General features: G+C 44.7%; 1 long non-coding RNA gene across 1 annotated transcript in view; it reads right to left on the bottom strand.

Annotated features, from left to right (window-relative positions):
• The window catches only part of LOC307215236, a 171,883-nt gene that overhangs the window by 102,789 nt on the left and 55,433 nt on the right, over nt 1–13,661 (bottom strand). The gene's annotated exons all lie outside the window — the stretch shown is intronic.

Here is a 13,661-nt window from a genome sequence, read left to right as displayed (position 1 = left end):
GCAGGCAAGTTGGTGGAGGAAGAACGGCACTCCTAATGATGGATGTGTGTTAAAAGTAGCAAAGGGAGCACGGCTGGAATCTCTTCCAGCTTGACAGGGGATTGAAACTGAATAAATACCTGTCATGTGCCACATAAAGGGCACAAGTCAGATCAGAGAAAAGGGGGGAGGGCTGTAGCGCAGCAGTAGAACACCTGTCTTGCATCCAAAAGGTCCCATGTTTGATCCCCAGTATCTCTGGATAGGGCTGGAAAGATCCATTGTCTGAAATCCCAGAGAACAACTGCTGGTCAGTGTAGGCCAGGGCTGTGGGACCTTTTTCGGCTGATGGACTTTATATATGTATAAAGAGCAAAAGAGTCTTGAGCCAAGGAGTCAGCCTCTTTTCTTTTGACCCTAGGCCCACCCCCGGCCGGCCGTCCATTGTCCTCCCTGGCCGAGGGCGGGTCAAAGGCCAGCTCAAGCAGGTGGGTGACGCCCGCCCAGGTGAGCCCTGCTCGGTGCCGCAAACCCCGCCCACCTGTGAACCAACCAACCTAACTGCGCATAGATGCTAAGAGTGCAAAAGATAGTAACAGTTAGCACACATCCTTATTCACGGATACCAACCGGAGAGGACAGGGGGTGTGAACATGACCGCCATGCGGCCTGACTTAAGCCCCCCCCCCCATAAGGAAAAACTGAAGTAGGTTGCCATGCAGCCCGGCGAGGGGCCTCCTCCCCAGAGCGATTCAATTCAAAAAGGCTGCCATGCGGCCCACTGCTGATGGCAAAACAAACAGGCCGGCCTAGCTGCCTGGCTGACCTGGAACGCAAAATATTAGCCTGTAAAGAAAGAACTGTTAAATTGAAGATCGCTGTAATTATTATTATTAGATTTATTTATATATTTTGCAATCGAAAGATTTTGGTGAAAGACAGAATATATATATGTATATATATATAAATAAATTAGTTTTTTAACATATCATTTTCCACAATTATAAAACATACTTTTATATCTTATACAATTTTTTTGACTTACGTCAATTACATCTGAAAATTTTCCAATCTCTTCCACTTAATTTACATTTTTTACTTCCACTATTACATTTAAGTATCATAACTAATGTCTCTCTTCTTTATCTTCTTTGCAATATTTCATATATTTCTCCTTACAAAACTTTTTGTAGTCCTACTGTAGCACCCTGCTTGTGGTTAACGCTTAGCTGGAATGAAATGTTCAACGCAGCAATAGAGAAATTAAAATAATAATTTATTTGTCAGACAAATAAATATGAGGCACAGTGGTATATGGTTACCAAGCTCTGGCCTGCCTCCTGCCATTCTGGCCAGCACTTATATTTCCTTAATCCAGCCCCCTTGCTCCTCCTGTGGCTGCCTCTGTCCAATCAGCCTGGTTGAAATTCCTATTGGCTGTTTGCTAGAACCAATCACAAAAGATACACCCATTTCCTTTTGCCCTTTTATGGGAAATAAAAGCTATATTTATAATTGGCAAACAAGTAGCCATTAACCTCTACAAGGCACCTTAATTACCAAATCACCTTTGCCCCCTTAATTCTAAAATAGAGCAGATGGCTAAAACAGATGGTGGCTAATTCTATTTTAAACAGGTATCAAAGATCTTTTGTACGCATCATCAATGAAAGATCTCCTTCATTGGAGGTTCCTTTAAACAAAAACCTGACAACCATCTGTCTAGAGTGCTCTGATGGTGTTTTCCTGGTTGGCAAGGGGGGGGGGCTAGGCTAGTGGCTGATAGCCCCTGTGATCTCTTCCAACTATATGAAATAAGAATCTAGCATAAGGATTTAACATTTCTTAGCTTCTAATTCCTTTGCATAATTACATTTAAGCCAATATATTTTTAATACATAATATATAATTTTTTATAAGCAAAGACGTTTTTGAAGTAAGAAAAAACTTAAAAACACTTTCTTTCCCTATTTCCATTAGCTCTTGCCCTTAGGAAAATGTGGCTCAAGTCTCTAATGGGAGGCACAATAATTCTTACTATTTACCAACTTAATTGTAGCTTAATTGTACTCTGCAACATGCAAGGTCAGTGACCTCTGCTCAGCCTTTTATGACCGCAATAAACCAGAGGGCCTCTCTGGCGGAAGAGGATGAACATCTGCCAATATCTTAGCCAGCCTAGTTTCTGCCTGGCATGAATCATTTGTGAATTTGAACTCATTTTTAAGATACAACCTTGATCAAAAAATATAAGCTTGATAAAAATGCAGGCTTATGATTAGATGCCTCATTCCCCCCTTTCAAGCTCAAGGACCTTCATCCCAAGTGTCCTTGATAGCTTGACCTTCATCATATTCCTGAGGTAAAGCTCTGTATAGGGCCATGATATGAGGTAGAGTTTCATTTGAAATCATCTTGCTAATTGTACTTCTAAAACATGAAATGATACATGGCACCATACATAAAACCATTACTACTACTGTCAAGAAAAACAAGCAAGACAATAGTATCCCTTTGAGTCCCGCAACATTAGGTAACCAATTGGTGAGCCATCCCATATCCCATCCTTCCCATGTTTGTACTGGGACATGTGCTATATTCTCCATCTTTGTGGCCAACACACGGATTGCCTCACCATTATCAGAAATGTTGAAGCAACAGGCATTCCCTGTCAAGTTCAAGACTCCACATAGGCCTCCCTGCCTGGCAAGTACATAATCCATTCCCATTTTCAGCTGCAGAATGGCAGCTCTACTTTCATCCAACTGTTGTGCAATAAGTCTCAAACTCTGGGCCGTTGCATTGGTTACAAGTTCCACTACTGCTTGCAATCGAATTATTCTGTTTAGATTATAAATAGGATCCCGTGCCCCTTGTATGAGCTCACCAGGATTCCAGGAGGCAGGTTCATAATAGGCTATAATGCGCTCTGGTGGCCAATCATCAGTACCGCTCCAACTTTGGGTACTTCCTCCTGCTATATGAGAAATGTCAGCGTTTCTTCGTGTACGCTTGGCCGAACTAGTAGGCATAATCCACATTGGTGGTAATACCCATCCCAAGAAACAAGTCCCACTCCATTTGGAAGGGAGTTTCTTGTATGCCCATTCTCCACATATCCACCACAACCATCGGGTCTGAGGTTTTTGGTACGTGGAGTGCAGAAGGCGAAATATCAAAAGGGGTAGAGAGTTCACAGTGCAGTATGTTAGATTGCCTTCTTCTGTCACAGTTATGTTCCATACCATTTTCCATGCATGAATAAAAGGAGGTGCACAGGGCAAGGTATTCCGAGTTCGATACGTAGTACCGTTTGCCCAGGTTTGACTATTCTTAATATAATCCCAAGTATAGTGGCAATGAGAAGAGCCTATCATGGTAGGATCAGCTGCATCTGATGATTTATGCACACAGAATTCCCCTTGCACAGGTATAACTCGTATTGGTTTAGTTGAGTTCCATCCGGGGAAATTCTGTACTTCTGTTTGGTGTGGCATTTCGCTTACCATACCAATGGCATTTAATGGTATCGGTAATAAGGGCATACCTCCCTCTGAATCATCTGGCCCAAGAGAGCAAACAAGGCAATTAGTCCTATTTGCAACATTGGCTACCATCTCAGCTAAGCCTACCCACATATTGTGGTCATGGCGGAATCCATATTTAGCAAATTTGGTCAGATTCAAGGACCCTTCCCCTTCCCAAGGGATCAGGATTAATAATAAAATCATGTTGATGTCTAGCATATGCATTCCTTCCACAAAAAATTACCTTATTGTGATAGCAAATAAATATTAGCCCCAATATAATTCCCCCAGTGACAGAAATGGGGAACCACCAAGACCAAAACATATATCCCGAGGATCCCCAATGAGTAATATCCCTTATAATTGTTCCACAAGGGGGCAGTCAATCAATTGTATAAGAGAATCTTCCCGTTCACAGTCACTGGTTCAGACGCTCCTCAAGCTTCAGGCGTGCGCAGGTCAGCCAGCTTCCAGGTTGTGGCTGCAGCAGGCCGGTCGTCTAATGTTGCCCGTGACCTAGCCCGTTCCCGGTAGGGCTAGATACAGGGGTTTTTGGAGAGAGTCAGTTTTAAAGGATTAGAGGGGTCACCTTTGCACGTCCAACTGCCTTCAGACTTCTTCAAACGAGAGTGATGAATCCAGGGGGTCACCTCAGCTACCTTCACCGCTGTTGGAGTAGAGAGCAAGACGGTGTAAGGTCCACGCCACTTAGGTGCAAGTGGATCGCGTTTCCACTCTTTCACCCATACGCTATCGCCAGCCTGGAACTGATGAATCGGCTCGGCAATGCTGCACGGCGTGCGCTCGAGGGCCCACCTGTTAAGAGAAACAAAAACACGGGAGAGAGATTGCACTTGTTCCTGTGTCACATGGTCTCCTATTTGTTTAAGGTCAGCTGGAATATCCTGAACAAAGGAGGGTGGCCTCCCATACAGGAGCTCAAAAGGTGACAACTTAAGTCTCTTTGTGGGTGCACACCGAACACGAAACAGTGTTATGGGTAACACATCTACCCATCCCAATCCCGCTTCCTGGGTTAATTTTGCCAATTGGGTTTTCAGAGTCCGATTCATTCTTTCAGTTTTCCCTGAACTCTGAGGCCTATATGCTGCATGCAGTCTCCATTTCACTTGTAGGACTCGACATACTTCTTGTACTACTTGATCAATGAATGCTGGCCCATTATCACTTCCAATGCATCTAGGTAATCCAAACCTCGGGATCAATTCAGTGAGGAGTCTCTTAGTTACCTCTCGTGCCTTTTCAGTTCGGGTGGGAAAAGCTTCAACCCATCCGGTAAAAGTATCTACAAACACAAGGAGATACTTGAATCCCTTAGAAGGGACCAACTCTGTGAAGTCCACAATTAGGCTTTCCATGGGGACGTATCCCACATGTTGGATTCCAGGAGGTTGTACCGGTCCCTGCCTGGGATTGTTTTTAGCACAAAGAACACATTTCTGTGAAATGCAAGTTGCTAATTGTGATAGATTAATAATATACAACTTCCGACTGAGACTCTCTCTGGTTGCAGTACCGCCAAGGTGAGTAGATTCATGATAATTTCTTACAATTGTGCCTGCTAGATGATGAGGTACATAAATCCTATTGTCTGGCAGGATCATCCAACCGTCCTTCACAACCGCTCCTTCCTGTTCAGCCCACTTCCTCTCTTCTGGGGTATAGTGAGGTTTAACTTCTTCTGGAACTACCTCTGGTATGAGGGCTGCTATAAATCCTCCCACAGGCTTTTGGGCTGCCTCTCGGGCTGCTTTGTCAGCAGCATGATTTCCTCTGGTTATTGGATCCCTTCCTCGTCCATGACCTTTGCAGTGCATTACAGCAATCTGTTCTGGAGCCCATACTGCTTCCAACAGGATTTCTACTTCAGGTCCATATTTCAAGGCCTTCCCGTGGGCTCCTATTAGACCTCTTTCTTTCCATAGAGCTCCATGTGCATGCAGGGTTAAGAAGGCATATTTAGAATCAGTATAGATGTTTGCCTTACATCCAGCTGCCAATTGCAGAGCTCTAGTTAAACCTATAAGTTCAGCTTTTTGTGCTGAGGTGCCAGCAGGCAAAGCTTCAGCTTCCACAACTTCCTCATTAGTGACCACAGCATATCCTGCTCGTCTGGCACCTTCATGCAGGTAACTGCTACCATCAGTATAATATACAACATCTGGATTTTTCAATGGCTCATCTTTCAGATCGGGTCTACTGGAATAAACTTCATCCATTATTTGGAGACAATCATGTGATTCTTCATCATCTACCTCTGGTAGGGGCAGCAAAGTCGCTGGATTGAGCATATTCACTACTCGTAGATGAATCCTGGGATTTTCACACAATAGGCCTTGGTATCTAGCCATCCTTGGGTTCGTCAGCCAATAACTACCCTTATATTCCATGAGTGTCAAAACAGCATGAGGTACATTCACATACATCGTCTGGCCAAAGGTAAATTTATCAGCTTCTTTGACAAGGCTTGCAGTGGCCGCTACTGCCCTTAGGCATGGAGGCCATCCTTTTGCTACTGAGTCCAATTGTTTAGACAAATAAGCTACTGGACGGTTCCAACTTCCTAATCTCTGGGTCAGGACTGCCGCTGCAATCCCATTCTGTTCATGTACATACAGCTGAAAAGGTTTTTCCGAATTAGGCAATCCAAGGGCTGGGGCCTCCATAAGTCGTGGTTGGTAACTAAAAAGGCTTGTTTCTGCTCAGGTCCCCATACAAATGGGTCCTTTTCTGCACCTCGAGTGCTTTCATGTAAGGGCTTGGCCAGACTGCTGAAATCAGGTATCCATAGTCTACAAAACCCTGCTGTTCCCAGGAATCCTCTAAGTTGTTTTCTTGTGGTAGGTTCCTTGATAAGGCAAATAGCTTCTTTCCTCTCTGGTCTCAATGCTCGTTGTTGGTGTGAGATGTCAAAGCCCAAATATTTGACCTTTTCTAAACATAACTGTGCCTTTTTCTGGGAAACTCGGTAGCCAGCTTCCCAGAGCAAGTGGAGCAGTTCCTCTGTCCCTTCTTTACAGGTATCAAAATCCTTTGCCGCTAATATAAGATCATCCACATATTGCAGAACCACCTTTTCTCCCGGTATTGAGGGGTAACTTGTTAGATCCTTCGCCAAGGCAGTGCCAAATAAAGTTGGGGAATTTTTGAATCCCTGGGGCAATCTTGTCCAGGTTAGCTGGCCTTTTGTTCCTGTCAAAGGGTCTTCCCACTGGAAGGCAAATATAGGTTGGCTCTGTGGTGCCAGCCGGCAACAGAAGAATGCATCTTTCAAGTCCAATACAGTAAAAAATGTTGCTTCTGGTGGGATCAAACTCAGCAAGGTATATGGGTTTGGTACATTTGGGTGCAAGGTCTCGATAGCCTGGTTTACGAGCCTCAAGTCCTGTACTGGCCTGTATTCATCTGTCCCAGGTTTTCGAACAGGCAAAAGGGGTGTGTTCCATTCTGATTGGCAGGGCTTAAGCAGACCATATTTTAATAGGCGGTCCAAATGTTTCTGGATGCCCTCTGCTGCTCGCCGGGGTAAGGGATATTGCTTTACAGATACAGGGGTAGCCATAGGTTTTAGGGTTACTACAATTGGAGCTATATTCTTAGCCATTCCTGGTGGGCTATTTTCGGCCCATACTCCTGGTGGCACCTGTAGAGTTCGGAGGAGCTTGTTTAATTCTGTATCCAATGTGGGCTGGACTTGCAAGGCTGACATTAGGCGCCATGATTGTTCCTTAGGTACTGAGAGGGTAATTATTCCTGCTGCTTTTGATGGCAGTTTCATTTCTGGACCTCGAGGAGTGAAGGTGATTTGGGCCTGCAATTTGGACAGCATATCTCTGCCTAAGAGAGGTATTGGACACTCAGGTATATACAAAAACTGATGGGTTAAACGATGTCCCCCAATCTGGCATTCCAAAGGTTGGAGGAAAGATCTCTTAGCTGACTGTCCAGTGGCACTTTTAATGACTACACTTTTGGATGCCTTTTTCTGCAATAGTTCTGGGAGTACTGAGTATTCAGCCCCAGTATCAATCATAAAGTCTATTAAATGGCTCCCTAATTGAATCGTGACCGTGGGCTCCTGGAAGCCTAACTTTATGGAGTCCGGTCGTTCCTAGTCTTGGGTAAAATCCTCTTCTGCCAGTCCAATGAAATTGTCTCTACTCCGTCCTTGTCCAGGTCTCTGATATCTTCCATCTCGGATCATTCCCCGTCCCCGTCCCTGGTTCCTTGGGCCGGAGCCTGGGCCTGGGCCTGGACCTGGGCGTACTTCTTCCAACCTCAAGGGTTCAGGACACTCCCGCTTCCAGTGACCCTCCTTCTTGCAATTTGCACATTGATTCCTTCCCAGTGGTGGATTCTTTCCCCGTCCTCTCCCTCCATTTAAGGGGCGGTAGTCTTGCTTCACTGCTGTGGCTAGCATTACCATCTTTTCCTTCTGCCACTTCTTCTTCTCTTGTTTCTCAGCCTCATCCCTATTCCGATAAACTCGGCGTGCAATGGCCATAATTTGGCTCATCAGCATCCCTTCTCATCCTTCTGATTTCTGAATTTTCTTACGAATGTCAGAAGCGCACTGGGCCACAAATGTAGCAGTAATCATTCTGCTGTTTTCAGGGGCTTCAGGGTCAAAAGGAGTCCATATACGATAGGCTTCCTGCAGCCTCTCTAAAAAGTCTCCCGGACTCTCATTTGGTTTCTGTTCCACTTCTGAGACTTTAGACATATTAGTGGGCTTCTGGCATGCCCTGCGGATACCTTGCACAAGTGTCTGGCGGTAGGTGGTAAGTCTGGCCAGGTGAATTGCATTGTTTGGATCCCAATTAGGATCTTCCAAGGGAAAGTTGTCCTGAAGATGACGATCAATATTAAAAATATTTCCCACTCTGGCCTGCTCACGCAAATATATCTGTGCCTTTTCAATTATGTCTCTCCTTTCCTCAGTGGTGAAAAGAGTATTTAGGAGCTGGCGACAATCTGTCCAAGTAGGACTATGAGTATTTACTATTGAAGTCACCAAGTCCATCATAGCCTGAGGTTTTTCTGCGAAAGATGGGGTGTGTGTTTTCCAATTCATCAGATCCGTAGTCGTGAATGGAATATATTGCAGGGTCGAAGTTCGAGGTGGCCGTGGTCCGGGTTGCCCGTTAACCAGCACAGGCTCCTCAAGTGCATCAAATACTCTTCTAAGAGGGGCTACTACGTGACCTTTTTCTTCATTTTGCTCTAGGGGCCTCAAATCATAGGGGATGGTATCTGTCCCAAGGCGTTCTTTTAGCAGCTTTATACGCCTGGCTGTATTGCTTGCTGACCGATCAAGGTCTCCCTGTAACTTCTGTAATATTTCTCTAGGACTTGGATGTACAGGGGTTTGGGGTGGGCAATCAGTTGTTCCACTAAAGGAGACTGTAGATGGAGGTCTATTAGGAGTCACAGGTGGAATAACCACTTCTGCTTGGGCTTTATTATAGGACTCCAGTGCCTCCTGAAGATATTTATCATAATCTATCAAGGAATCAAGCTCTGTGACTCCACCCCCATTATTCATTCCAGTTTCTTGCCTTGGGGTTACAACTGGTGGAGTGTTTGGATTAGGCTCCCTTCGATGTGGAGCATAGGGTGGAGGTGGAAGCACCTCTTCCTCTGGTCCCTCAAAAATGGGTTTGAGTTTATTTGGCAAGATTCCTTTCCTAGCTTCGGCTTTTACAGCCAATAATTTGCATCGTTTGACTTTGCATTCCCTTATCCATGGAGGATTTTTATTTAATGTGCTCAGCCAAGAATCTATATATGAAAATTGTTCTGGGCACCCTCCAGTTTCTTTGGTGATATCAGACCAAAGTTTGTTTACTAAATTTATATCAAAGGTTCCCTGAGATGGCCATTCAGTATTTTGTTTCGGCCATTCTAATTCACATAACGTTCTCAAGCGCTCTGGCGTCATTTTGACTCCATATGCCCCTGAGAAGGCTTTCTTAAAATTATTTAACATACATTCAAGAGGTGTATTTCCCCCCTTTGAACCCCCAATTCCCATTGTATGGCCCTGTGAAGTATCCACTCAGTCACACATACACGCGCTTTGTGAGATTCCTTGCCCAGATGGAGTCGCCTCACTGGGAACCGAAGTACTACTCACTCCACACTCAGGTCAGCTACAAATTGCTCTGTACTTTCTCACACATACAATGCGCTGGATACTTCACCACACTCTACCTCCCAACCTTTCCCTACACCAGATCACCATCTGATGTACCCAGCCACCTAGCGTACTCAGTTCCCCTTTACTGAGACGCAGAAGTTTGATCAAGACTTCTCTTCCTCCCAATTAATTGGAGGGCCAATACCCCTTTGTGCACTTACCCTTGGCTGGTTCCCCCCGGTCCGTCGCCGCCAGTGAGCAGGGTATCAGACAGACGAGTCTTCTGCGTTCCCCTGGAAAAATTTCCCAGTGCGCGCTGGGTAAGCAGTTTAGAGGTCCTCTCTCTTGTACCCTGCCCAGTAGGGCGAAGGGGCTGCGTTCCAGCAGACCACTGATCCGAGTCACAGAGGCACCATAAAATGTAGCACCCTGCTTGTGGTTAACGCTTAGCTGGAATGAAATGTTCAACGCAGCAATAGAGAAATTAAAATAATAATTTATTTGTCAGACAAATAAATATGAGGCACAGTGGTATATGGTTACCAAGCTCTGGCCTGCCTCCTGCCATTCTGGCCAGCACTTATATTTCCTTAATCCAGCCCCCTTGCTCCTCCTGTGGCTGCCTCTGTCCAATCAGCCTGGTTGAAATTCCTATTGGCTGTTTGCTAGAACCTATCACAAAAGATACACCATTTCCTTTTGCCCTTTTATGGGAAATAAAAGCTATATTTATAATTGGCAAACAAGTAGCCATTAACCTCTACAAGGCACCTTAATTACCAAATCACCTTTGCCCCCTTAATTCTAAAATAGAGCAGATGGCTAAAACAGATGGTGGCTAATTCTATTTTAAACAGGTATCAAAGATCTTTTGTACGCATCATCAATGAAAGATCTCCTTCATTGGAGGTTCCTTTAAACAAAAACCCGACAACCATCTGTCTAGAGTGCTCTGATGGTGCTTTCCTGCTTGGCAAAGGGGGGGGGGGGCTAGGCTAGTGGCTGATAGCCCCTGTGATCTCTTCCAACTATATGAAATAAGAATCTAGCATAAGGATTTAACATTTCTTAGCTTCTAATTCCTTTGCATAATTACATTTAAGCCAATATATTTTTAATACATAATATATAATTTTTTATAAGCAAAGACGTTTTTGAAGTAAGAAAAAACTTAAAAACACTTTCTTTCCCTATTTCCATTAGCTCTTGCCCTTAGGAAAATATGGCTCAAGTCTCTAATGGGAGGCACAATAATTCTTACTATTTACCAACTTAATTGTAGCTTAATTGTACTCTGCAACATGCAAGGTCAGTGACCTCTGCTCAGCCTTTTATGACCGCAATAAACCAGAGGGCCTCTCTGGCGGAAGAGGATGAACATCTGCCAATATCTTAGCCAGCCTAGTTTCTGCCTGGCATGAATCATTTGTGAATTTGAACTCATTTTTAAGATACAACCTTGATCAAAAAATATAAGCTTGATAAAAATGCAGGCTTATGATTAGATGCCTCACTACTAGCCTAATTTGTTGATTACAGTTGCTCTTCAACTAGTTCGTATATTTCTTCCAATCTTCTGTGAATCTCTGGTCCCGCAGGTTTCGAATCCTCCTTGTCATCTTATCTAATTCTGCGTACTCCATTAATTTCGTCTGCCATTCTTCTTTCGTCGGTATTTCTTCTTGCTTCCATTTCTGGGCCACCAATACTCTTGCCGCTGCTGTTGCATATAAAAACAGTTTAATGTCCTGTCTATTAATGTCATCACTTATAATACCAAGTAAAAATGCTTCTGGTTTTTTAAAAAAGTATATTTCAACATCTTTTTCGTCTCATTATATATCATTTCCCAGAAGTTTTTTTTTCTTACATTCCCACCACATATGATAAAATGATCCTTCTTTTTCTTTACATTTCCAGCATTTATTACTTGTCTTTTACATTTTAGCTAATTTCACAGGTGTAATATACCATCTATACATCATTCGGCTGATGGACTTAGGTCCTCTCCCTACCTTTTGCACTGCTCTCTGAACACAGCAAGTGCTCTATGAACTTCTGAAAACAGCAGGTTTGGGGAGCAGCACTGGGCTGTTTGCAAAAGGGCTTTCAAAAAGCCCTGCACCGCACCTCGTCTGTGCATGCCTGCTGGTGAGTGGAGGCTTCAATCCTGCTGGCTGCAGCCATCCGCTTCACCAGCAAGTTTCCCACAAGGAATGTCCTCCAAAGCAGACCCCGGCAGGATTGTGCTCCGCCTTACCACCCTTCAGCTGATGTCACCCAGTGATGTCAGCTGATGGACAGGTGTGCATGGTTTGGGTTGGTTGAGGCCAACTTCCTTTTCAACCTGGGCTAGATTAGGTAAAAGTAAAGGGACCCCTGACCATTAGGTCCAGTTGTGACCAACTCTGGGGTTGCGGCACTCATCTCGCTTTATTGGCCAAGGGAGCTGGCATACAGCTTCCGGGTCATGTGGCCAGCATGACTAAGCCGCTTCTGGCAAACCAGAGCAGCGCACGGAAACGCTGTTTACCTTCCCACCGGAGTGGTACCTATTTATCTACTTGCACTTTGACATGCTTTCGAACTGCTAGGTTGGCAGGAGAAGGGACTGAGCAACGGGAGCTTACCCCGTCACGGGGATTTGAACCGCCGACCTTCTGATCCTAGGCTCTGTGGTTTAACCCACAGCACCACCCGCGTCCCTGGGCTAGATTAGCTGCAGTGAAATTCAGTGGTGTTTGAGGTTTTAGGCCTCTCTCTGTGATGTAAAAAATCTTTACTATTTTTCTTTCCTTGGCTGCTTCAAACTGGGTTTGACTTCTAAACCTTTGCCACCATATTTCAAGTGGTGCTACTTATCACTAAGAATCAAGCAGGAGCAATATAAAATGAAGAACTTTATTTAAGCAAGCTTGGATTCAATTCCTAACTCTCCCTGACCCTCCTGCTCTGTCTTGTTGTGCTTCTGGTAGTTGCTCCCTTAATCTGTTCCTTCCTTCTATAGCACCAAGTTTCTCTCTCTGACCGCTGTCCTAACCCTCTTACTTCATTCCACATACATTGATACAACTTGGGCGCTGCTGATGGGCCAGGATTGACCCACAGTCCACAGGTCTCCCAGCCCGGGTGTTGTCACTACTGAGCAATACTTGATCTAAGGCAGTTTCCTGGGTTTCTACCAGAGCTGAGAACACTGTGTCACCAAGGAAACTCTCCTCGCTGCTGCTGTCTCACTGGGGTACAGTCTCAAATAAATCCAGCCCATTGAGCAGCAGCAAGAAAATCTCATCTGTATGGATGAAATCAAAAAGCTCCTCAAAAATTATTGGAGAAATTATGGGGGAAGGAGAGAGTGAGAATGGGAGGGGGGGTGCTGTGTACGTTTCTGGTCACTATACATCAGAAAGACTGTAGAGCTGGGAAAGGTGCAGAAAAAGGTACCCAAAACGAGCAAGTTGCTGAGCAACTCCCTCTCCTGGTAGGCCCCGCAGAGAACCTTAAAGTCCATGAACAACCATAGTTTAGAGGTCCTGGGCCCTAAGGAAGTCAGACTATCCTCCACCAGGGCCAGGGCCTTTTCAGTAATGGCTCCAACCTGGTGGAATGCTGTGTCCCATGGGACTAGGGCCCTTCAGGGTTTAAACTCCTTCCATTGGGCCTGTAAGACAGAGCTATTCCACCTGGCCTTTAATTTGAATTCAGCCTGATCTTTTATTTCCATTCTCTTCCCTCCCCCTCCCCTTTTTATGAAGATAAGAGACCCCACAGCTAATTCTCCCCTGGCCTCCTCGCTGGCCCAAGTAGGACCAATTCAGCCAGCTAGCCCTGGGGATTATCTCATGCTTATTAGATGTATTTCCCCTAAATTGATTTCTGAACTTTGAATTTTATTGTTATGCATGTTTTTATACTGTATTTTATGCTGCTTTTACAACTAAGCATTTTAAATTTGTTGTTAGCTGCCCTGAGCCCAGTTTTTGAACTGGGAAGGG

Source organism: Podarcis cretensis (assembly GCF_951804945.1).
Source record: "Podarcis cretensis genome assembly, chromosome: 4".
Taxonomy (NCBI): Eukaryota; Metazoa; Chordata; class Lepidosauria; order Squamata; family Lacertidae; genus Podarcis; species Podarcis cretensis.
This window is presented reverse-complemented; position numbering and strand designations above follow the sequence as displayed.